The sequence below is a fragment of the Pongo abelii genome, chromosome 1, assembly GCF_028885655.2.
Source record: "Pongo abelii isolate AG06213 chromosome 1, NHGRI_mPonAbe1-v2.0_pri, whole genome shotgun sequence".
NCBI lineage: Eukaryota > Metazoa > Chordata > Mammalia > Primates > Hominidae > Pongo > Pongo abelii.
In genome coordinates, this window is record NC_071985.2 from 128,856,481 (window position 1) to 128,884,150 (window position 27,670).

Sequence of the window (27,670 nt, forward strand, 5' to 3'; positions counted from 1 at the left end):
TATAAACACTAGAAATATTCTGAGCATAAGTACTAAAGTGAATGGTGTGGTTTCTTCTGATGAATAAGAATTCACATCAGAGAAGATCTCAGCAGGAACAGGACAAATGAAAGATGTCTGGAACTGTGAAACTTTGATCGGTCACTTAACATTTCTGGATATATATTCCTCATGTTAAGAATGGAGAGGTGAAATCAGATGATGTTTAAAAAATACCCCACCCTTAACAATTTATTATCAACTCTACACACGATTAAACAAAATCTTACAGAAAAAGGTGACCTAATTAGCTATATCATTTTGCTTATAATGGTTTGCTTTCACCATTAGCATTTAATTTCCTGATGAGTACACAAACGCTACCTTCACAGGCAACAATATGAAAACCACAAATCCCCTAAGCTTCTTAAAAAATTGCCATTGTTGACAAGATTACAGAAGCTCATTGGCAATATATTTGTGTTTTATCATCCCCAATCTAATTATGAAACTATGAAGAAAAAGGCTGGTATTGAAGGAACAGTGAAGACTACAGTATTATACTGGGAAATAAGATATAGTCAATCTGGTAAAAGACAGAAAATATTGAAGAAATGATCAAATGCTGAAGAAAGAGGCTACTAAAATATATCAGACAGTAATGTATGTGTTTATAGGAGAAAACTAGAGAAAGCATGTATCAATAAGACTTAAAATTAGAAGCTGGAATAAGAGTCTTAGGAAAAACAACAACAGATTAAAAAAAAAAACCAACTTCTATTTGGAAAACTTGAAATAGCAACAGGAATTGCCATAGAAACGTATTTTTTAAAATATAGTTTTCCTAAGTCAGATCCACTTTATTCTTCAATTAACTGCATGCTCTTCAAAATGATAAAATAAAGATCTCAGAGTGCCCAAATAATTGAGTGCTCTTGAATTATATGAATAAGATTACATTCTTTGTTCTTTTACTCTCTACTGAAATTGGTGTAATGCTTGTAAAAAGATATTCACTTGACAGTTCTAAACATGTAAGCCCTCTATTAACCCAGAAAGCAGGAATACAATACAAAGGAGATTCCAACAGCCTCACATGAGCTGTGTGCATGCTAAACACTGCTCCTATTGGACCACTTGTAAAGTGAGAGGTTCATAGTTCATAGGCCATTCAGCTCTTTCACTGTTGCTGGCATATTCAGAGATGAAGCTAATTAACCACAGATTTGTAAAATTATTTCAGCTCGGAGAGAATCTCCAGAGATATGTTCCTCAGTTTAATGGTGAATTTGATTCCATTGTGATATTGACTAAAGAATGTTAATTCATTTCACTCAAGTTAATAAAATAAATGACTATTCAACCATCCTGTACTCTTATTTTGCCTTAAATGACATATTTTTATTTCTATGATCTACAATTTTATTATTTTTACTATGTACGACCTAAATACATAAGGTGGGAAAAAGATGTACTCTAACTTGAAAATTCCTAATTATGTAGCTGACATTATAAAAAATAATCTTAAAAGCTTCACACTCAACATCCATGAGCTAACGTTGAGACCTGCAAAGTGTGTGAAATATTTGAAATTATATCAAATAATATTATATATCTTTATAAACTTGATATATTGACTGTAGTTACTGTAAAAAATTATGTAATTTAGAAAAATCTAAGCACCAAATTCATCATGCACTAGCACTTCCCAGGTATAAGCAATGTTCCCTTATACCAAAGGCTGTCCTCGAAATGTTGTTCACATCCCTGCATTGGCACAAATTGCTAAGAATTTTATTAAACTGTGAAATATAACTCCACAGATAAGAAAAAAAGACTCCACACTATAAATCCCCATTTTTCATTTAATACATGTCAGTTTTCCAAAGTTGATGACACAGAAAATTTAAAACTCAGAAGAAAAATTCCATCAATTTACAATGTGTAATAATATTGAGAAAAGTTATACAAAATTTGAAAATCAAAAGAACGAAGTCATATTGAAAGTATGGCATGCACTTTTAATGTCATACCAGGGAATTACTTAAGAATCGCTACCTGTGTTTGAATTTATTATTCAGTTAGAGGTCAAACATTTATAAGTTTCATCTTCAATTGTGGACTTATATCTGGTAGAAAACATAATTCCAAAGATGTTTTTAATATTGCCATATAGCAAATTAACTATTTAACATTGCAGTCTTATTTTAACATTTTTTTATTCAAAATATGTATAAATAGACAGATTCTCAATATAATTTTTTCCTATCTTTACAGTATTAAGTGTTTTCTTAAGAATTAATGGATTAAATTAAGGTCTGTGACATGGGTTTATTTATTTAAGAATCATATTTTAAACTACTTGAAAATTATATTTTGATTATAAAATGTTCATGTTAAAAAACCTGAGTTTCTAAACTTTCCAAGTCACCTTCCTTGTTGCTTGATCCTAGGCAAACTATTTCATTGCTAAATCTCACATTCCTAATCAAAATAAAGAAAAGAATAAAATTTTATTCTAATCAAGAGTAGCATACTCCTCTGAAGTACACATGGACATTCTCCAGGATAGACGATATTTTAGGCCACTAAACAAGTTTTAATAAATGTTAAAGGATTAAAATTGTACAGTTATTCTTTTCTGATCACAATGGAATGAAACTGAAAAATAATAGTAGAAGTGGGAAATCTACAAATATGTGGAAATTAAACAACACAGTTTTTTGTCAGTGACACTTTCTTGCTTTAGCATTTGTTGTCTTTTTCTGCTTTTGAAATGAGCTCTCAATTACAAAATACGAAACTACACTCAAAAGAGGGTGTAGAAAAAGCCAGCCATTGGCACAGCATGGAGAAGCCCACAAGTAAGCACAGATAGGAGCAGCAGGTGGCAAGAGTTAGGAGGTGACTGAAGCAGTGGTTACCAATGTTCACAGGACGCTAAAAGTATCCAACAGGTTGTACTCTAATGTTAGCACAGGTTAGACAGGTTAGACTAGTTACTACCTTGCTGGGTTTCCTCAGTATGTTTAGGTTCAGATTCTACACAGCAACACATCTTCCAGTTAAGAGTGATAGACTGGATTAAGAAAATGTGGCACATATACACCATGGAATACTATGCAGCCATAAAAAAGGCTGAGTTCATGTCCTTTGTAGGGACATGGATGAAGCTGGAAACCATCATTCTCAGCAAACTATCACAAGGACAAAAAACCAAACACCGCATGTTCTCACTCATAGGTGGGAATTGAACAATGAGAACACTTGGACACAGGAAGGGGAACATCACATACCGGGGCTTGTTGAGGGGTTGGGGGAGGGGGAGGGATAGCATTAGGAGATATACCTAATGTAAATGATGAGTTAATGGGTGCAGCACACCAACATGGCACATGTATATATATGTAACAAACCTGCACATTGTGCACATGTACCCTAGAACTTAAAGTATAATAAAAAAATTTAAAAAAAAAAGAAATGTGGGAAAATAACAAAATGTTGACTCTAGGTAAAGGGTACATGGATTTTCATTGTACTATCTTTTAAACTTTTATAAAGGTTTGTGATTTTTTAGAAAGTTGGGGGAAAATAAATCACTATTCCTTTTCTTACTGGAAATCATTAAAAAAAAAAAAAAAAAAAAAAAGAGTTCTTGGTTTGCACTGATCACAGCGTGATTGGAAGGTAGTGGACCAGTCTTGTTAGTTTTTCAAAATGCCGTCCTAGACTTGATATGTATTGGGAGACTTCAGGAGCTCTGCACTTCAGTGACAGCATATGATGGGGGTTTTCTGGGTGGATACGTAGCTCAGCCAAAATCCAAATGCCATTAGTGAGCTTCAGGGATTGGTATACCGTGTCCTGCCCTTCCACATTCCTCTTGGCAATAGTATAAATATTATTGTTTTGCAACTTGCTGGCGACAATGTCAGCATTTAAATGACATTCCTTAATCTAAAACTGAAGTTCATTTCATTGGGAATATCCTTTCCTGTTGCAAGAAAGACCTGGTGCTCCATTTTGCCATCTTCTAAAAAGCACACTGAGTGGGGTGAGGCAACTGAAGTAGAAGACATCAATATTGTTTTTCACAGCCACCTGCAGGTTATTCAGTCATCTTCATGACTAGGCCCAAGGTGTTGAGAGGCAGGGAGATATCAATGTTCTGGTTTGGCATCAGTGGTGTATGGATGGCCAGAAAAGTGCTCTTCTTGTTAAACTAGATTGCAAAATCTGTCATATGCTGCAGAGCTGTATTGGTGAAGTTAATTTCCATGTAGATGTGCCCTTGGTGGTGAGTCAATGTTCCTGAAATCTCTAAGCCTTTATCCTGTAATGCAGGTAGCCAGAAATAGCCTTAGGAGCCACATACCCACCAGGTGCCATGTCTATCCCTGTGGAGAGCGCAAACAGGTCATTCATTCCACTGCTGACCACAGCAGGTGTAGGTGAAGAAACAAAGGTTGCAGACACCCTTGATAGGATGAAGGATTGTCCCACCAGACTACCTAGTCCTCCTCTCAAGAGATCCACTGCTCCCATCTGCATGGAGGACACCTGTGGCACATTGACTGGTTGACTGGGGTCAAGGTTTAAAAGATCCCTGAGAAGATCACCTTATGAGGGGATAACCTGAGGCTGTTTCAGTTTAGTTGCAGTGGTACCAACAGGGCTGTCACCTGAATCAGTGCTCCCATGATGAATTGGTAACTATTTACAATGGATTCTATGACTTCCTTCCACAAAAATATTTGGAGGCTTATGATACGCAGAGGCCAAAGAACCAATGCGGCACATGAGCTCTCCAGTAGAGTTAGCTCAATAAGATCTGTCTCCTCAGAGATCAGTGGCTTCTCAGACAAGACTACTTGTTTAGCTGTGACTAGGTCAGTTGAGAGAGAAGACACCAATAAATATAGCCCCCGTCTCAAAGGTCAGGATTATCAGAATTCTGTACAACACACTCTTAAACAACAAGTGGATCAAAAAAGAAATCATAAGGGTAATTATAGAATATCTCGAAACAGATGAAAATTATAGCATAACATACCAAAGCTTACAGGATGTGGGAAACACAGTGTTATGAGAAAAATTTATAGCTGTAAATATATGCTTATATTAAAAAGGAGGAAAGATCTCATATCAATAAGCCTAACATTACACTTTAGCAAACTAGAAATAGAAAAACAAACTAAACACAAAACTAGCTCAAAAAGGAAATAATAAAAATTATAACAGAGATAAGCAAAATCAATAATAGAAAAACAATAGAAATAATAAAGGCAAGAGTTGGTTCTTTGGAAAGTTCAACAAAATTGACAAACTTTTAACTAGATGGACTAAGAAAAAGAGAAGATTCAAAAAGTAACATCAGAAATGAAATAGAGCATTACTACTATTTCTAAAGATATAAAAATATTACAAGAGAGTACTAAGATAAATTGCACTCCAAAAAATTTAATAGCTTAGATGAAATAGACATGTTCCTAGAAAAACAAAACCTACCAACACTGAATCACGAAAAAGTAGAATATCTGAATAGACCTATAACTAACAAGGAGATTAAATCAGTAATCAACAACCTCCCAGCAAAGTAAAGCCCAGGACTAGATAGCTTAATAGGGAAATTTTCTCAAACATTTAATGAAGAATTAACACCTATTCTCCTCAAACTTTTCTGAAAATTTGAAGAGGAGAGAACACTTTCAAGCCCATTCTGAGTAAAGTATTAAACTGATAACAAAGCCTAATCAAGAAAATACAGAAAAATAAATCTGTAGATGAACAGCATGATAAATGAGTTACTCACCAAAAACGTATTAGCAAATTGAATTCAATAGCTCATTTAAAATATTATACACCATTACCAGTGGGATTTATTCCTGGAATGTAAGCACGGTTTAATATATAAAAATCAATCAATGTAATACATTAACAGAGTGAAGGGGAAACTAAACCACAAGTCATCTCAATTGATGTAAAAAAATTGACAAGATGATAAGATTCCACACTGCTACATGACCAATCAACCAACTAGGAATAGAAGGAAATCACTTCAACATAAGAAAGGCCAGGTATGAAAAACCCAGCTAACCTCATACACAATGGTGAAAAACTGAAAGCATTACCATTAAGATTAAAAACAAGACAATAATGCTCACTTTTTGTCATTTCTATTCAACATAGTACTGGAAGTCCTAGCCATGATAATTAGGCAAGAAAAAGAAATAAAAGGAATTCAAATTGAAAATGAATTAGTAAAATTATCTCCGTTCACAAACAGGATAATTTTATAAGAACAAAACCCTAAATATTTCACAAGAAACTTTTAGAAATAATAAATTCAGCAAAGTTGCAGGATACAAATTTAACACAAAAAAATTAGTTGCATTTTTATATACTAACAATGAACAATATAAAATAAAAACTGTTTCATTTATAATACTATTGAAAATAATAAAATAAAATTCTTAGGAATAAATTAAACCAAGATAGTGAAAGACTTGTACACTGAAAACTATAAAACATTACTGAAAGATATTTTAAAGACATTAATAAATTAAGGCATACTGATTTCATAGACTGCAAAATGTAATATTGTTAAGATGTCACTAACCCAGAGATATGTACAAATTCAATGCAATCTCTATCAGAGTACCAATGATGACTTTTTTCCCGGAAATTGAAAAATCTATCCTAAAATTTGCATGTAAACTCAAGGAATTCTGAACAGCCAAAACAATCTTGGAAAAGATGAATTAAGATACTTATCTTCTACATTCTGATTTTAAAACATATTACAAAGCTACAGCAATCAAAACAGTGTGGCACTGGCACAAAGATAGATAGATGATTAATGAAATAGAATAGGGAACCCAGAAATAAACCCTTATATATATTTACAAGTGACTTTCAGCCAGATTTCCCAGACCATTCAGTAGAAATTAAGTCTTTTAAACTAACTTTGTCAGAAAAATTGGAAATCCACATGCAAAAGAATAAAATTGGAGCCTTAACCCATATTATATTAAAAAATTAACACAAAACAGATCAAGGACATAAACATAAGACCTAAAAACTATAAAATTCTTAAAAAGAAAACATAGGAAGAAGCTTTATGACGTTTGACTTAGCAATATTTTCTTGGCCATGACACCAAAGGCACAGGCAAAACAAATAGGCAAATTAGACATCAAAAATATTTTTATCTTTGTGCAAAAAAGACTCTATCAACAGAGTAAAAGGGCAGCATGCAGAATTAGAGAGAAAAAATACTTGCAAATAACGTATCTGCTAAAGGATTAATATCCAGAATATATGGAGAATTTCTAAAACTCAACAACAAAAAACACAAGCAATCCAATTTTAAAATAGGCAAAGTAAATAAATAAATGTTTCTCCAAAGGAGATATACAAATGTCAGTAAGTACATGCATATATTCTCAACATCACTAATAATTAGAGAAATGCAAATTAAAATCACAGTGAGATACCATTTCTCACCCTTTAGGGTGGCTATTATAAAAGAAACAAGAAATAACAAGCATTGATGAAGATGTGTAGACACTGGAACTCTTGTGCTTTGTTGGTAGGAATGTAAAATGGTACAGCCACTGTGGGCAACAGTATAGAAGTTCCTCAAAAAGTTAAATGTAGAATCATCCTGTGATCTACCAATTCCACATTGGTTATATACCTCCAACAATTGACAGCAGGGACATGAAGTGATATCTATACAACTATTTTCATAGCAGCATTATTTGCAATAGATCAAAGGTAGAAGACAGTCAATGGATAAACAAAATATAATTATATACACACAATGAAATATTATTCAGCCTTAAAAAGAAATGAAATTCTGGCACATGCTAAAGAATGAATGGATCTTAAGGACATTATGCTGAGTGAAATAAGCCATTGACAAAAGGACAAATACGAGGATTACACTTAGGTATCTAGAGAAGTCACATTCATTGAGACAGAAAGTAAAATGCTTATTTCTCAGGGCTTCTGGGAGGGGGAAATAGGAAGTTATCATTTAATGGATACAGAGTTTCAGTTTCACAAAATAAATAAAAATTCTGTGGATGCATGGTGGTGATGGTAGCACAACAATACAAACACACTTAATGCCATTTAACTGCATACTTAAAAAGGGCTAACATGGTAAGTTTTATGTTACGTATGTTTTACCATAAACTAAAAATAAATATTAAAGAAAATAAAACTATAAAAGGTGGATAGAATAAACATATTTGTGTTCCTCCTACAATATCATCCTTAATCTAGCCTTTGAGGAATGTAGTGCTAGTGAGAAATCCAAAAACTGTACACATGGCTCCTGAAAGACTCCCACAGAAGCAAATTAACAAATTTACTCTTGTGACTCCTTCAGTTACTAAATCTTCTTGAAGTATTCCTTTTCGTTTAGTGGTGGTATAATTTTTTTCTATAAGCATGAACATATGTTCTTCACTCTACCTTCACCCTAGCATTTCCCAGCCTAGAAATTCAGAAACATAACATTCATGCTACTCTCGTGCTGAAGATCCAATATTTGCAACAGGCAGCCCTGTATGTATGATCTTTGTCCTTACAGTGTCTGCAGACCCAATTTCCTGAATTTCTCTCTGCATTGCATCAAGTGGCAAAAGCATTTTCTATGCCGCTATAGACTGAATTGTTTCCCTCCAGAATTCAAATTTTGAATCCATAACCTCAAATAGGAATATAATAAATAAATAGTATAATAAATAGTATAGAATAAAATAGTAAAAATAGTATTTGAAGATAGGGCCTAGAAAGAGATGATAAAGGTTAAATGATTTAATCAATTGTGGCTCTAATCCAACAGGGCTGGTGCCCTTTATAAGAAGAAGAGACCCCACAGCAGTCTCTTTCCCAGCATATAAACAAGAGGTCATACGAGCACACAATGATATCATGGCCATCTACAAGCCAGGAAGAAAGCCCTTACTAGAAACTAAATACTGTTGAACTGTGATCAGTGAGAAAATATATTTCTGTTGTTTCAGCCATCCAATTGATTGCATTTTGTTATGGCAACTTGAGCAGACTAGGACATAGGCTCTCCTGGCCTGATGTTCTTCTTTTTCTCATATGTACCACAAAAGAAAATCAGACTCAAAAGATTTTTAAATTGGAACTATCTTTCAAAGCCCAAGTGCACAGAGTTTTAGGGAAAAAGAGAGATCCTCGATCACACTCTTTTTTTTTTTATTTTTGTTTTTTATTGAGATGGAGTCTCCTCTATCACCCAGGCTGGAGTGCAGTGACAAGATCTCTGCTCACTGCAACCTCTGCCTCCCAGGTTGAAGTGATTCTCATGCCTTAGCCTCCCAAGTCGCTGGGATTTACAGATGTGTGCCACCACACCTGGCTAATTTTTATATTTTTAGTAGAGATGGGATTTCACCATGTTGGCCAGGCTGGTCTCAAACTCCCGACCTCATGTGATCCACCCATCTCAGCCTCCCAAAGTGCTGGGATTATAGGCGTGAGCCATCATGCCCAGCCTCTATCAATCATTTTTGCCTAAAACTTCTGCTCTAGATTTCTGCATTTTCCCAGAGTTTCTCCTAAGGTACTATCAAAGCCTCTTTTAAAATGTATTACATACTTCTTTGAGGCTGTGATAATTTTCCCCAGTAATAGTTTTTGCTTAGGAATTGTATCCTGTAATACGTGCATTCCCTGATCTGTTAACAAAGATTCTTAGAATTTGTATAAGAAGATCTAAACATACCAAGCAGTTTAGGCAGAGGCTTGAAAACACACATGCACAAACACACATACATACACACACCTTTGAGTTCGTGATGATTGCGTTCAATTTTTATCTCTTCATATTAGCTTAGGAAATCTTTCCATATAGTTAGTTCACCACATGCAATCTATTTTTTGCACTCACCTCCCATAATTGAATCCAAATCTCGGAAGTCTTCATGAACGTAGTTTTCTGATATTCACCGGAGCCATCTAGTCAAGACAGATGGTGGCAAGTCAGGCTGTAGATACCTGGTAGTTAATAAATCACTAAGGGCTGGTCTTCTCTATTAGGTTGTTCCGTTTTGGTTTTTAAATTTACTGTAAACAGCATAGAGCAGGCAAACAAGAGGATTTGGTTGAAACAGTGTGGTGTGGCCCTTCAAAAAACTTTTAAACAAAACACAACAATATCCAAGTTTAGTTATTAGACAAATCATCCCTCCAAGTTTGCCAGAAAAGATAATCACTTGCTCTTAAAACTGAAATCCTAACACAGGCTACTGAAGAGTCCACAGCCTGTACTCTAAAGCCATGTTCTGCCTATTTAGAAAAGAGAATTCCTGGCATATAAAGGACTCTATACCTTTTAAGTTGCTACTTACAATCTATTCAGGCAGCACCAGTCAAAGTGGGATCCTTGTTCAATGTAATTTCTCCTTTTTTATGTGAGTCTCTATGTTGAGTCCAAATTCTTGAGTGTATAGTCATCACTTTTGGGCCTTCTAGGCAAGGCTGTTGTTAGAGGTGAATGTGTCCGTAATCCTTCCTATACCTACTCCTGCCATGCTTGATTCTTAATTTATGGAAAAGGAACACTCCAAGCAAATATGTACTCTTTATTCTTACAAGACCTCCTTCCAAAAATCGTTAAGTGGTTACCAATTCTTATTAAGGGGACTGGAAATGGTGTAAACTCAATAATGCCTAGCCTCTCACAGCCTAGAAGTTTGATTGCCTTAAGCAATTGACCCCATAGGCAGCCTTTTTTTTTTTTTTTTTTTTTTTAACCGCAGTTCTCACTCTTACCGGCAAAGGGCCTTAGTAACCACCTCTAACTTACACTTACTATTCCAATTCTGTGAATATAAGAATAATGGGTTGTTCATAATAAAAGAACGTTGGTCACTTGCATTCAGTATCTGAAAGTTTCATCCTCTGACATTGTTACCGAGAAAAGTTTTAGACTACAGTACCATATGGAGAATGCATTGAAAACACTGGTCTAAGGACTTTTCTTAAACTTATGAATTCAAACTTCTAGACTGGTGCTATTTTAATGTTCTCCTTATTGCATTTGTTTCTTAGTGAAAATGGGAGAGAGAAGCCAACCATACTAGAAGCTAAGTTACAAAGTATTTTTGACAATGTATTGGTGTTATAATAAATATTAGTCATTGGTGCTTAGTTTCTTTTCTTTTCACCTAGCACGTAATTTCATTCCTAGCATATAGTAGGCTCTAAGTAAAACTGTGTGGAGTGAATGAATAAATTCCTAACCAAGTATAAAATATCTGCTAATTTACAGCCAATAAACTGTTAAATAACAGCCTATATGCACTTCTACTGGAATTATCTTTCAAAAATATTTATTCAGTGCTTCTAGTAAAGTAAAATGGATGAGTGAATGAATGAATAATGATAACACAAAAATAGTATTTAACAATATATTTAAATATATTAAAAGATATAATTTTTAAATCCCTACCTTTACTCGGTTTATAGTCTGGTGTTAGAGATAAACATTAAGCAAATGAATAAGTAAATATTTAATACAATGATATTGTTAGTGGAAAGAAATTTTGTGAAGAAAGATAAAGTAGAATGAGGGGATAGAGAAGGTGTTTCTTCCATTCTTCATAGGATAGAGGAGGAAAGTGGGACAAACACTTAAGAGAAGGAGCCACGGGCACAGTGAGAAAAGACAAGGCAAGCAGTCTTAAAACCACAGTAAACAAGTATAATGTATACATATGTCTTACTTAAGAAGCTTTATTTAACATATCTGTGGCCTCTTAGAGAAGATGTTAAAGACATTTTAAGATAAATTTTAAAAATCAGTACAAACTTGCTCATTGCTGGTAGAGATTAACTATATATCATACATATGCAGTAAAGAGTTCCAAAACTTAAAATCTTTACATTCTTTTAGCATGGTTGCACCACTTACTGAGCATGTCATTGTAATGTACAGCTTAAGCTAGTGTTTGGAGTCAGAAAACATGAGCTCAAATCCAAGTTCTGTCTCTTCTCATAATTCAGTGCATGTATCTCAATTTGGCTTCAGTTTTCTTGCCTGTGAAGCAAGGAAAATGATCTCTACCTCTAACTTCAGTGTTTTGTATTCATTAATTCATTAACTCATTCATTTGTTCAGTCATTCAACACATACTTAATAATTGTTTACAGTACAGCAAGCATCATCTGGCCATGTGGATACAGGGCTGCTATCCTAGACTTTGGGAAGAGATCATCAGGAAATTGTTAAAGAAAGAAATTTATAATGTGTCAGGTGGTAATAAGTATTAAAAAGAAAAACAGAACAAGATAAGAAAAAGTACTTGAGACATTCTACTCTTCACAATAATCTTTTAAGGAAAATTTGTCTTACAGCGTGAGAGAAATTTAAAGGTAATGAGAGATCCACCCTTGTGAAATCATCTAAGGAAAAATGATCCAGATACAAGAATATAATCTCAAAGGCCCTATGATTGATCATGCAAAGAGACAGGTGTGGCTATAGTGGAATGTGTGAGGGAGCAAGTAATAGAGCAAGGGCAGGCAGATAAACTGGAAGCATGATTTAGAAACATGTAAACCATGATGAGCATTTTAAATGTAATTCTCAGAGGGATCAGAAACCATTAGAAAAGTGTATGATATAAGATGTGGGAGAAGAATGAACCATATAGTGGCAAGGTTAGAAGCAAGGGGATTAGTTGGAGGTTGTCCTTGAAGCCAGATTACAGTGATTTCAACAATTTGGGGTCAGAGAAGGTGATAAGAAGTGGTCAGATTATGGGTACATTTCAAAAGTAGAATTAGGGCTGGGTGTGGTAACTTGTGCCTGTAAACTCAGCACTTTGGGAACCAATGTGGGAGGATTGCTTGAGCCGAGGAGTTCAAAACCAGCCTGGGCAACATAGTGAGACTCTGCCTCTATGAAAATTTGGAAAACTATAGCCAGGTGTGGTAGTGGGCACCTGTAGTCCTAGTTACTCAGGAGGCTGAGGTGGGAGGATCACTTGCATCCAGGAGGTCAAAGCTGCAGTGAGCCATGCTTGTGTCACTGCACTCCAGCCTGGGTGACAGGGCAAGGCCCGGTTTCAAAAACATATGTGTATATATAGTAGGATTTGTTGATGTGGTTTGTGAGAGAAAGAGAGCAGTGAAGAATGACTCCAAAGCATATAGTCTATTGTGGGCTGAATTAACTGCATTCGGAATATGTGCTAATCCCAGGAACATGTGAATGTTAAATTATATGGCCAAAGGGATTTAGCAGTTGAGATTAAGTTAAAGATGTTGAGATGGGGAGAGTATTTTAGATTTTCAGGACAAGCTCAGTGTAACCAGAAAAAAATATTTTAAGGAAGACTCAGGAAGAATGAGAGAGGAAGAGGGCTACGTGATGACAGAAACAAAGGGAGAAAATCCTATGTAATTTAGTGTCAGGAGCCAGCAATAAAGACAACCTCTAGACATTGGAAAAGGTAAGAGAATGAATTATACCTTTAAGCCAGTACAAACCAGCCCTGACAACATCTTGATTTCAGCCTAATGAAACTTGCTTGAAACTTGATTTCCAGAACTGTAAGAGAATATATTTGTGTTGCTTTAAGCTATAAAAATTGTCCTAACTTGATACAACAGCAATAGGAAACAAATGAATGGTTTAAGTAACTGAAAGGATAGAGAAGAATGGAGGAAGACAGGAAGAAGCAGGTTTAGGACTGCATATGAAAATCAAGGAATTTGGATTTGTATGCAATATTTGAGATAACTTTAAAATATCAAGGTGGAAAAGTCAAATAGATTGGTCGATACATAAATCTATAATACAGAAGAATGATCCTAGCTGGATAAATAAATTTAGAAGTAATCAGCATATATGTTTGGTATTTAATCCATGAATCTCAGAAGAATAGGCTAGGCTATACTTACAGTTGGAGAAAAGAAAGAAAAATACTAAAACCAGCCGTTCTTCAAAGTTTAAAGACAGAAAACTTAAGGTTATTCAGGAAAGCAGTGGTCAACAAAGTAAGGAGAAAACTAGAAGACCAGTGTTTTGAATGCCAGATAGAGAAAGTATTTCAAGAAAAAGTGAGGATTAGTTGTGTCAAATGCTGCTGATAGAATAGAGCAGACTGAAAATGCACCATTAAATTAAGAAACATGTGTTCACTGATAACTTTGATGAGAGCAAAAACTATAACTTTAATAAGACATGCTTTGGTGGAAGGAGGGGGCAAAGTCAAATGATCTCTGGAAAAAAGATAGGTGAAGAGAAAAAGAAGACCCTAGTCAGAGTATAGCATCCTTGAGCTTCAAGAAAGAATACAATCCAGTTTGCAAGTCAAGGAATGCACGTTAGATAAGAATATAAGCAGTCTACATATTGCTGTGAAGATTAATGAGATAAAACAAAATGTCCACATATCTGCACAAAATAGTTACTCAATTAAATGTGGGTATTGTTATTAACATAAAAATTATTCCCACAATCTGATAAGTTGTGTTTTTGGGATGTCTACTTTACAATTAAAGAAATTAACTTCTAGTTAAATTAACTGAATTTCCCAGGTGTATTACTTTACCTCACTTTCCAGAACACCTTAGAGTATGAGCAAAGTTGCATAATGAAAAAATTTCTGGTCATGAAAGACAGAGAACTTGAATCTGAGAAATTTTTCTCTTATGAAATACTTATCAATATTGTTGTTTTAAAACAACTTTAGTTCTTCATGTTCATAATAGAACGAATGAAACATTCGTTACACAAGGTTGCTGACAGGATTAAATACAATTTTTCAGGTTAAAAATTTGTATAAACTGCCTGACATTTTGAAAGGGTATCACAAAACTGGGACAAATCTTTTCTCAGCTGGAGAAATATTCTTAGAGCAAAGAAATCTGAAAATTGACTTTCACTGAAGACTGAATGCTGGCAGACAGATGAAGAAAGTGACTCAAACATAGGAGACAGCATAAAATAAATTATTTGACACACTAAGGAAAACTGTATTTATGTTTGAGCACCAAATGCGAAAGTCAAAAGCAACAAAGAAAGGCACAAAATGCCAGACCTAGGTCTTCAATTTTAATGTTTGAGAAACTCAGAAATGGTGGGGCAGTGGGAAGATGCAGCGGTTGTGATGAAAGTGTCATCCTGGAAGTTTAGTTAGTGATAGATTGAAAATGAATGGAGGCCAGTGGTTCTTACATTAGACTCACAGGTAAAAGAAACCAGGGCCCATGTGAAATGGAAATAAATTCAAATATGATGGGGTAAATTACAGAGATTTAGTCAGTTGTCAATCAAGGTGACAATTCCTTAAATTCTCATCAGAAAATACTATTACTTTTACTTTCTTAATTAGACTCTTTCCTTTAGTGATCTCACTTTCTATAGACCTTTCCTCCGAGTAAAAACAAGAAGGGTATAGATTTAAAGGAGTCCCTCTGCTCATTTGACTTCTGGCAAATACTTTTTGTAAAAATAAAATAATTGGAAATAAATAAATAAATACAAATGAAGTAAGTGTACACAGAATCATACACACACAAAAAAAATGCTGGGACCCAGGCAATCAGAGCCCATAGAAATACAGATTAAAGTCAAACAATGGAAAAGAGGAAATAGATTTGTCCAGGCTAAGGCATATATTTAGTTTAAGGTATAAATGGAATGAAGTAAAATTTCAGGAAACAAAATAGAGGAATTAGTAGTTTCTAGGGTTTTTCTTTATTATTCACTTTCATTTATATAAAACTTAGATCAGATACTTAATCATATGCATTCCAAACTAAAAGCATTAGACCTGTATGTTTCCTGCTAAAGTTTGCATTATTGCTCAAATCATTCACCAAGTTATTACCGCTCATATTCTAAAGGCTCTGTACTTCATTTTTCTTCACAATGATGAGTACACTAAAGTTACTACATGAAGAAAAAAGGCTAAACTTTAAGGGCATTTTAAAAATAGATGTTGAGAATGTTATGTTAGTAATTTAAATAATTCTCAATATACAGAATAAAAAGAGATATGCCAGCTTTTTTTTTCTTCCAAAACTTTAATAATGTGCATTGGAAGGCAATGCTGTCATTCTACAGCTCTGAATTAAACTCTGCTAATGGCACCCACCAAAAGGCAATTGTGAGGGTCAAATGATAAGATCTATGTAGAAGATTAGCATAGTACTTGTTCTATAATAAGGACCCAATAAAAGTAGAATATGTATTATTATCAAGATATATTATTTTCTTAAAACAGATTTCTCTTTACTGCAAAAATAATAATTACTTTGTGCCTAGACATGTTTCATTAATATGAAAATAAAATTTGATGCTTCAGTGTATCATGGATTTTTTAAGTCTAATTTTTTTTTATTTCCCTCATTCATACAAAGGAAAGCCTCATGTATATCCGTCTTTGGTGTTGAGTCTTTACAAGCTATAATGCTTACATTGTGCAAGTAGTATATTTCATAAGACTGGTAGTATTATATGGATTACATAAAGTGAATATAATTCATTAATAGATTTTGTTTTAAATTATGGAACTCTTGGATGCAAAAATAAATTATTTTTTAAAGCAACTTAAACTGTTCTGATGGCTTGCGTTAAGTATTTCTTTTGGGAATTATATTAACCTGTCTGTAGTAACTACACTATAATAGGTTTGTTTATTTTAGAGTTTTTTAAAAATGCATTAACTATCTCAAATGTTTTTTCTGGTGTATTATCAGTAAAGAAAGTATTTTCTCCTGACAATTGTTATCAGGGGAGGATCTATTCTTCTCAACAGAAAAAAGTGTAAAACAGGTAAACATTTTTAAAACAAATTTCAGGACAACTTGAGCAGTGTTTACTCAGAAAAAGAAAAAAAAAACGGGTACTGCATTAGATTTAAAAATGAGTCTGTAGCATTCTTGCCTATAGGCATTTCCATCTTATCAGTTTGGTTGGTAAAATCCCACAGCTTTACTTGATGCTGGTGGTGGACTCAAATCAGGGTGGTTAGAAGAGCAAGTAGAAATTCAGTGGGAATATTTAGAATCAAGAGAGCCAGAGAAGAACTGAAATAATAAATTTTTCAAATACAATTGGCTGGAGCTAAAATGAAAATGTGTGAGAAACCCCAGAGAGCTCAGTGAAAATTGAAAGCCTGGGGAGAATATGAACTTGCTGAAACTTTGTATATAATCCTCAACTCGCATATAGCTGGGGTGGTAGGGGTGGAAAACTTACAGTATTAGTTTAAGGTGCCTGAGCACATCCTCTGCTAGAATCACTAAGTAATGTCTGAACTATGCAGACATAGGGGAGATCCCAAAGGAATCAGACAAAAAAAAAACAAAAGCAAAAAAAACAGAGCAGATACATGAGAGGCTGTGATATGGTTTGGGTGTGTGTCCCCACTCAAATCTCATGTCAAATTGTAATCCTCAATGTTAGAGGTGGGTCCTGGTGGAAGGTGATAGGATTATGGGAGAGGATTTCCCTTTTGGTGCAGCTCTTGTGACAATGAGTGAGTTACGCGAGATCTGGTTGTTTAGAAATGTGTAGTACCTCCCACCTCACCCTCTTCCACCTGCTCAGACGTGTAAACCATGCCGGCTTCCCCTTCACCTTTTGCTATAACTCAAAGTTTCCTGAGGCCTCCCCAGCCATGCTTTCTGTACAGCCTGCAGAACTGTGAGCCAATTAAACCTCTTTTCTTTGTAAGTTATCCAGTCTCAGGTAGTTACTTATGGCAGTGTGAGTACGGACTAATAAATGTTGCATAACACAGTGGAGACCTATTTCACAATTTGAGTGCAGATAAGATAATTGACTACTAAAATCAACGAAAAACAGCCTTCAAGAGAACAAAAGAATGCCCAAAATGGATATATATCTATCACGTATAATTATTAATCGAATTGCTATTCATGAACTAGACAAAGAAATAGGAAAGGGAACAATAACCAGGAAAAAAAAAAAAAACAGCAAGTAGAAATTGACTTCAGGTGGATCTAGATGTTAGAGTAGATATCTCTTATTATCTATAAAAGTAGATATTATGTATATATTCGAAGAAATTAAGGAATCCATGTCCAAATAATCAAAGGAAAACATGCAGCAAATAATAAGAAATCTCAATGGAAGTTGTAAATTATAAAATAAAATTGTAAATTGTAGAAAAAGATTGTAAATTGTAAAAAAAAGAAATGAGTGTAAATTAGAGGACTCAAAAATGTAATAGCTGAAATTAAAATCTCTGCTGTTTAACAAGCAACTTGAAATAAATTAAGAATTTGTAAGCCTAAAGATAAAGCAACAGAAATTTTAAAATTCAAAAAACGGAAAGAAAAAAATGAAAAAAATAAACAAACAGATATTTTGTGGTATGTGGAACAAAAGGAAGCATTTCAATGTAAGTGAATTGGAGTTCCAGGAAATGAATAGAAACATAAAGGATCAGAAAAACACCTGTAGTGATGGTGATTCCAAATGCTCAGAATTTGACAAGAAAGATTAATTTACAGATCTAACAACTTCAATGAACCCCAAACAGCAGAAACACAGAGAGTATCATACCTGAATATATCAAACAGATAAAAGCTAAAACAAAGAAAATTCTTGAAAGTATACATCAAATAACCAAATGATACAATTAATGGCCAACTTCTCATTAGAAATAACGGAGGAAAAAAAGACATTGAAATAACATATTTAAACTGCTGAAGGAAAAAACAACCCTACCAATGTAGTTTTGAACTATCCTCTTCTCTTATTCTATGCAAGAACAATAAACAATTTCTTGATCATATTGTGATGTGTGATGAAAAGTGGATTTCATGTGACAACTGGTGATGACCAGCTCAGTGTTTGGACCGAGAAGCAGGTCCAAATCACTTCCCAAAGCAAAACTTGCACTATTAAAAGATAGTGGTCACTCTTTGGTGGTCTGCTGCCAGTAATATCCAATACAGGTTTCTGATTCTGGGTGAAACCATTACATCTGAGAAGTATGCTCAGCAGTTGATAAGATACACCTAAAACTGCAATGCCTACAGCTGACATTGGTCAACAGAAAGGGTCTAATTCTTCTCCATCACAACACTTGACTGCACGTCACACAACCAATGCTTCAAAAGTTGAACGAATTGGGCTACAATGTTTTGCCTCATCCTCCATATTCACCTGACCTCTTGCCAACTGACTACCACTTCTTCAAGCATCTTGACAACTTTTTGCAGGGAAAATGCTTTCACAACTAGCAGGATACAGAAAGATCTTTTCAAGAGTTCATAAATTCCCAAAGCACAAATTTTTATTCTATAGGAATAAACAAACTTATTTGTCATTGTCAAATATGTGTTGATTGCAGTGAATCATATTTTGATTAATAAAGATTTGTTTGAGCCTAGTTATAATGATTTAATATTCGTGGTCCAAAGCCACAATTACTTTTGCACCATCCTATATTACATAAAGATTATAGCGTTTCCCATTCAAGGTGGTTGACCAGAAGCAACTAGTGAGCTCAGCTCTCACAGAGAGGAAACAAGATGATGAGCAAATGCTAGCTCTTCAAGTGGACCACCCAAGACCACGTTGGGATTCCCCAAGAAAGCAACAGAAACCATGGAGAACAGAGAGGTGCAAAGCTAGGCAGCTGCCCACCCAGGACCAGTACAGATCCAGGAGAAGTTCCTTAACATGGGGAAAGGGAGAGTGAGAACCCCCAAAAGACCTACACTTCTGCCATGGACCTTTGCAATCCTGGGCATCAGAAAGCTGCCCACACCTCTTTCCGCGTAGGCTTCCAGACAGACACAGAACACCATTTGATTCTGCAGATGCACCACTCAAGCCCATATGGAGTTCCATTAGCCTTGGATTCCTGAACACCTCAGTACCAGCTACCATAGCGCCACCAATAAGAGAGGACAGGCTCTTTTGCAGGCCCCTAGGGTAGATGCTGCATCGCTGGTGCTGAGGAGTGAACAGACTACAGACCTTGCCTCCACTGCTCCTTGCCAGGCAAGGGACACAGGCTTGGGCCCCCAGAGCAGATGTTCCAACCCTACCTGATCACTGCAGTTAGCAGTAGCTCCTCATTCCTCTGAGATGGAACTCTCAGAGGTAACTGACAGGCCCTTCCTTGGCCCTGCTGACTGCCATGGTCCCGTCCCTGATGCCCTCAGGCTGGAGAGGAAACAAATGCTGTTGTGCACCTCCAGCACCTGCTGCCATATTGAGAGCACCTTTGCTGCCAAAGCCTCTGACTGCACTGCTCTTTGACAGGCAGGGCTCCTTAACTTTGGCCCTCAGTGCACCTGTCCCACCCCTGCCTGAACAGTCTGGTAGGTTATGGCTCAGAGTACTTCTGGGATGCAACTCCAGGAGGTAATTGGCAGGCCCTTCTCCAGAGGTAACTGACAGGCTAGGGAGAGAACAAAGGGGCTGAGAGCTTTCACAGGCCACAGCCTGCCACAGCATGCCACAGCCACAGTACTGAGAGGCAGCTAGATTGCTTACTACAGGACTCCCCCTCCTCTGCTGCTCCCTGCCAAACAGGGCTTGTTGCCTTCTGGCATCCTAGCTCCCTCACCCTTCCCCCACCTGAGCATTTCAGCTGTGGCTCAGAACCTTTCTTAAAACCGCACCCCCACAGGCCTGTGATCTTCATTTGGGCTCACACCACTGAGGTGTTCTGCCTGCTTATGCCTGAGAGTTTGGTCAGTGACTTGGGGACCAGCCCATCTCCCTTCATCATAGCCAGCACCTGAACCCTGGGCTGATCAAACCTCCATGCAGCCCTATAAGGAGTCATACAGGCTGCCCAGTGGGCCATCAACCAGCTGGGGAATTGGGAAACTACTTATCCCATTGCAACTCTGCTTACACCTGACCACTTTCTCTCTCCAGGGCCTGAGGTGAGGCCAACTTAACAAGCTGCCACCACCACAACCAACACACACTCACAGGGATCCAAAGGTGGACCCGCTCCTCCTTTACATGAAGCTGCAGTGCTACCATATCAGAGAACAGGCAAACAATAATGCTATCTGTATCAGACTAAATGATGAAGTTCTGTTCCAAAACCATTCCTGCAGAGTTACAAAATAGGCATTTCCCAAGATTCTCAACCACATTGTGGTCTAGAGATACACTACAGTGTGCATCTCAACTAGGAGTCACAAGCTCTGAAACAGGGTTCTGATAGAGTAACCGTCCACGTTCCTGATTACCTAGGATGAGGAGCCAGTGCAGCCACCTCACTGCCCAGCAGAGGCTTCAGTGCATTTCACCATGAGCTCTTCCCAGCCACCCTCATTAGGGTCGGTGCCTGCATTGCCATAGGGGTATTCATAGCCAAGCCAGGAGTTTTAGCTCTGTCCAGCTGTGTCCCCTAACCCTTTTGAAAGAGAAAGTTTAGGACACATAGCACTCCACTGTCCAACCCATCACCTGAAGCAACAGAGAGCACCTCACAGTAAACAAAGATCAGGTACATACCATCTGCTTGTACCACAGCTGGTTTTTACCTATAGGCACCATTTACTGAACAGTAGGTAGAACTCCACAGCCCAATGTAAAATCTGCTGTCAGAAATGTTAGGCTATAAAAGCAAAGCAAAAAAGACTCTAATCAAAATACTCTACAGTCACACACCCTAGGTGGGGAGAAGAAGGGAATTTTTTTACAAACATAATAATATAGAAAAAAAGAAAATTCTTTCTTACACACAAAAATGAGAAACGCCAACATCTCTAGATGAAAAGGAACCAGTGCAAGAATTCTGGCACTATGAAAAATCTGAATGTTGTGATACCACCAAAGGATAACGTAAGCTCTGCAGAAAGAGTCCCTAACCAAAATGGAAACTCAGAAATGACCGATAAAGAATTTGGAGTATGGATTGCAAGGAAGCTAGTGAGATTCAAGACAAGGTTGAAAGTCAACACAAAGAAACTTCTAAAGCAATCCAGAAAATGAAGGAAGTGATAAACATCTCAAAAAGAAATTAATCAGAGGTTCTGGAACTGAAAAACTCACTTAAGAAATTTCGAAGCACAATTGAAAGCTTTATCAATAGGTTAGACCAAACAGAAGAAAAAATTTTAGAGCTTGAAGCCTGTTTTTTTAAAATGAACAGAATCAGGGGGAAAGAAAAGAGAAAAAAGATTTTTTTTTAAATTAACAAAGTATTTGAGAAATATGAGATTAAATAAAATGACTAAACCTATGAATTATTGGCATTCCTGAAAGAGAAGGGAAAAAAGTAAAAAACAACTCATGGAAAACATATTGGAGGAAATCATTTTTTATAACTCCCTAATTTTGCTAGAAAGGTAGATATCTAGATACCAGAATCCAGAGAACACCTTTAAGATACTATACAAAATGCACATCACCAAAGCATATCATCAACAGACTGTACAAGGTCAATGCTGAAGGAAACAATTTTTAAAGCAGTTAGAAAAAAGGTCAGATCACTTAAAAAGGAAACCCAATCAGACTAACAACAGACTTCTCAGCAGAAACCTTAGAGACCAGAAGAGATTGGGGACCTATTTTTAGCATTCTGAAAGAAAAGAAATTCCAATAAAGAATTTTGTATTCTGTCAACTAAGCTTCATAAGTGAGGGAGAAATAAAATCTTTTTTTAGCCAAACAATCACTAGGGAAATTCATTATTACTACAGAAGCCTCACAAGAGATCCTTAATGCAATTCTAAGCATGGAAACAAAAGAATAGTACCTGTTACCCAAAAACACACTTAAGTACATAGCCCATAGACCCTATAAAGCAACTACACAATATAAACTACTAAGAAACAGCCTAACAAATTCACAATGGGATCAAAACTTCACATATCAATATTAACTTTGAATGTAAATAGTATAAGTGCCCCACGTAAAGGCACAGAGTGGCAAGTTAAATTTTTGTAAAAGACTCGTTTATCCGCTGTCTTCAAGGGACCCATTTCCCATGTAATGACATTAACAGGCTCAAAGTAAAGAGTTGGAGAAAGATCTATCATACAAACAAAAAACAAAAAAGGATAAGGGTCACTATTCTTATACCAGATAAAGTAAACTTTAAGGCAGCAAGAGTCAAAAAGGACAAAGAAGGGCATTACATAGTGATAAAGGGTTCGAGTCAGCAATAAGACTTAACTATCCTAAATATATAGACACTCAACATTGGAGCACCCAGGTTCATAAAACAAGTACTTTTAGTCCCATGAGAAGACTTAGACCACCACACAATAACAGTGGGAACTTCGACACTCAAGTGGCAGTGTTAGATAATTCAGGCAAAAAACCAGCAATGAAAACCTGGACTTAAATTCTACACTTGAAAAATTGGACCTATAGACATCTACAGAATACCCCACCTGTCAACTACAGAATATACATTCTTCTAATCTTCACACAGAAAATACTCTAAGACCATATGCTCAGCCATAAAGCAAGTCTCAATAAATTTTTTTAAAAATGAAATTGTGTCAGCCATTCTCTCAGACCACTATGAAAGAAAAAGGAAAATCAATCTCAATAAGATCTCTCAAACCCACACAATAACATAGAAATTAAACAAACTTCTAAATGACTTTTGAGTAAACAAAAAAAGGCAGAAATAAAAAAAATTTGAAACAAATGAAAACAGGGACACAAGCATCAACATTTCTGGGATTCAGTAAAAGCAGCGTTAAGAGGAAAGTTTATAGTGCTAAATACAAGTTAGAAATATCTCAAATTAACAATCTAATATCACAGCTAAAGGAATTATAAAAACAACAAATTAACCCCAAAGCTGGCAGAAGAAAAGAAATACTAAAATGAGAGCAGAACTGAATGAGATTGAGACCCAAAAATCCACACAAAAAGATTAATGAAACCAAAAGTTGGTTCTTTGAAAGAATACACAAGATTGATAGACCACTAGAAAGATTAACAAAGAAAAAAAAGAGAGAAGATCCAACTAAACAAAATCAGAGATGACAAAGGTAGTATTACAATCAATCCCACAGAAATACAATCTCCAGGTACTATTACAAACAACTCTCTCTATACAAACCAGAAAATCTACAGGATATAAATAAATTCATAAAAAACCTCTCAAGATTGAATCAGGAAGACATTGAAACTCTGTACATACCGATACTGAATTTCAAAATTTAATTACTATTTTTTTTAAAAAAGAACTACCAACTAAAAAAGCCCCAGAGCAGATAGATTCACAGTCAAATTCTACCAGATGCACAAAGAAGAGCTGGTACCAATTCTACTAAAATTATTCCAAAAAGAAATTAAGAAAAAGAACTCCTTCCTAACACATTCTATGATGCCAACATCACCATAATAAAAAATCTGGCAAAGCCACAACCATAAAAGGAAACTACAGGCCAGCATCCTTGATGAATATAGACCCAAAAATCTTTAACAAACTAGTAGCAAACCAAATCCAGCAGCACATCAAAATGTTAATTCACCATGATCAAGTAGGCATTATTCTTGGGATGAAAGTTTGGTTCAACATATGCAAGTTGATAAATGTGATTCACCACATAAATAAAATTAAAAGCAGAAAGTGTATAACCATCTCAATACATACAGAAAAGTGTTTTGATAAAATCCAATATCCCTTCATGATAAAACCCCTCACCAGACTAGGCATTGAAAGAACACAACAAACAATAAGAGCCATCTATGACAAACATATAGCCAACATCATACTGAATAGGCAAAAGCTGGAGGCATTCCAGTTAAGAACAGCCTCAAAACGAGGTTGTTCCACACAGTACTGGAAGTCCTACCCAGAGCAATCAGGCAAGAGAAAGAAATAAAAAGCATCTAAATAGGAAAAGAAAAGGTCAAATTATCTCTCTTCACAGAGATATGATTCTACACCTAGAAAATTCTAAAGACTTAGGTAAAAGGCTCCTAGAACAGGTAAATGACATCAGTAAAATTTTAGGACACAAAATCAATGTGTAAAAATCAGTAGCACTTCTATCTACAATAATATTTAAGCTGAGAGCCAAATCAAGAATGCAATCCCATTTATAATTGCCACAAACAAAAATAAAAAGGAATATATCTATCCAAAAAAGGTGAAAGATCTCTACAATGAGAATTTAAAAACACTGCTAACAGAAATCAAAGATGAAAACAAACAAATGGAAAAACATTACATGCTCATGGATAGGAAAAATCAATATTATTATAATGGTCATACTGCCCAAAGCAATCTATAGATTTAATGTTATTCCTACCAAATTACCAAAGTCATTTTTCACAGACATAGAATAAACTGCTCTAAAATTCATATGGAACAAAAAAGAGCTTGAATGGTCAAAGTACTCCTAAGCAAAAAGAACAAAGTGAGATGCATCACATTATCAGACTTCAAACTATATTCTAAGGTTACTGTAACCTCAACAGCATGATACTGGTACAAAAACAGACACACAGACTAAGAGGAAACAGAAATAAAGCCTTTCACCTGCAAACATCTGATATTTGACAAAACCAGCAAAAATAAGCAATGAGGAAAGGACGTATTATTCAATAAATGGAGCTGGGATAACTTTTAAGCCATATGCAGAAGATTGAAATTGGACTCCTACTTTTCACCATATACAAACATCAACTCAATATGGATTAAAGATTTAAATATGATAGCTAAAACCATAAAAATCCTAGAAGAAAACTTAGAAAATGTCCTTCTTGACATTGGCCTTAGCCCAAAAGTTTATGGCTAAGTCCTCAGAAGTAATTGCAAAAAAAACCCAAAAATTTGCAAGTGGAATCTAACTAAAATAAAGAGATTCTGAACATTAAAAGAAATTATTAAGAGTATACAGACAACCTATAGAATGAGAGAAAATATTCTCAAACTATGCACAAGATAAAGGTCTAGTTCCAGAATTTATATGGAACTGAAACAATTCAACAAGCAAAAACAAATAACACCATTTAAAAGTTGGCAAAGAACATACACAGATATTTCTCAAAAGAAGACAAACATTAGTGGCCAAAAAAACATGAAAAAATTCTCGACATAACTAATCCTCAGAGAAATGCAAATCAAAACCACAATAAGATACCATCTCACCCCAGTAAGTATGGCTATTGCTTTTTGAGTTTTTGTTTGTTTGTTTTGTTTTGAGTTGGAGTTTCACTCTGTCACCAGGGATGGAATGCAGTGACACGATCTTGGCTCACTACAGCCTCCACCTCCTGCGTTCAAGCAATTCTCCCACCTTTAGCCTCCGAAGTAGCTGAGATTACAGGTGTGTGTCACCATGCCCAGCTATTTTGTATTTTTAGTAGAGACGGGGTTTCACCATGTTGGCCAGGCTGGTCTAGAACTCCTGACCTCAAGGGATCTTCCTACCTTGGCCTCTGAAAGTAGAATGGCTATTGTTAAAAAGTCAAAAAATAATAGATGACAAGGTTGTGGAGATAAGGGAATGCTTATACACTGTTGGTAGAAATGTGAATTAGTTCAGTCACTGAGGAAAGCAGTTTGAAGATTTCTAATAACTTAAAACAGAGCTACCATTCAACTCATCCATCCCGTTGCTGGATTTATACCCAAAGGAAAATTAATCATTCTACCCCAAAGATGCAGGTACTATTACATTTATGTCACCACTAGTCACAATAGCAAGGACATGGAATCAATATAGGTGCCCATCCACAGTAGATTGAATAAAGAAAATGTGGTTCATATACACTATGGAATACTATGCAGCCATAAAAAAGAATAAAATCATGGTCTCTGCAACAACACGGATACCACTGGAGGGCATTATCCTAAGCAAATTAATATGGGAACAAAAACCAAATACCATATGTTCTCACTTGTAAGTGGGAGCTAAGCATTGGGTACACATGGACATAAAGATAATACTCAATGGGGACTACTCAAGGAGATAGTAGGAAAGGGGCAAAAGGGCTATGAATTTAGGTACTATGGTCACTCCCTGGGTGATAGGATAATTTGTGCCCCAAACCTTAGTGTCATGAGATATACCCATGTAACAAACCTGCACATGTACCCCCTGACTCTAAAATTAAATTTGAAAGTATAAAAAGTTATAACGTCCATTATTGGATTGATAACATATACATATATAATAGTCATAGCAATAATAGCATAAAGAAGTCAGATTTGGTGCAATATTTCTATATTTTTTTCTAAAAGCCAGTTAGTACACAGTGTATGATAAGTCAAAGATGCATATTTTAATTTCTAAATGAAACACTTTAATCAATGTGAAGAAATTGATATTAATTTTGCAAAGAAATTCATTGTGGTAATAGTTATGTGACATTTGTCAAAACTCAGTTTTTAAGGGTAGATTTTATTGTATGTAAATTACATCAGTGAAGCTGATTTTAAAAATGAAAAATGAGCTTTCCCAGACTTTTTCTACAAAAAAAGGAGGTCTTATTTGAATACAAACAATCTTAGGAACAACTCAAAATTGGTTAAAACTGGGAAGATGTAGGAAGCTGTGATAGTTAAGCAAACTCAGAACAGAAAAAAGACAATGTTTTTCCCTCCAAACTAAACTGTGTACCAATAAACAACGTGTTGAAGTGAGAACATTTTAAAAAATAATGGTTGAAATATGAGAATTTTAAATAAAATAGGAAAATAAAATATAG

General features: G+C 35.5%; 1 pseudogene; it reads right to left on the minus strand.

Moving 5' to 3' along the window:
• Positions 1 to 3,683: 3,683 nt before the first annotated feature.
• On the minus strand, positions 3,684 to 17,603 carry LOC112132572 (AP-1 complex subunit beta-1-like; annotated as a pseudogene).
• Between the last annotated feature and the right edge of the window lie 10,067 nt (positions 17,604 to 27,670).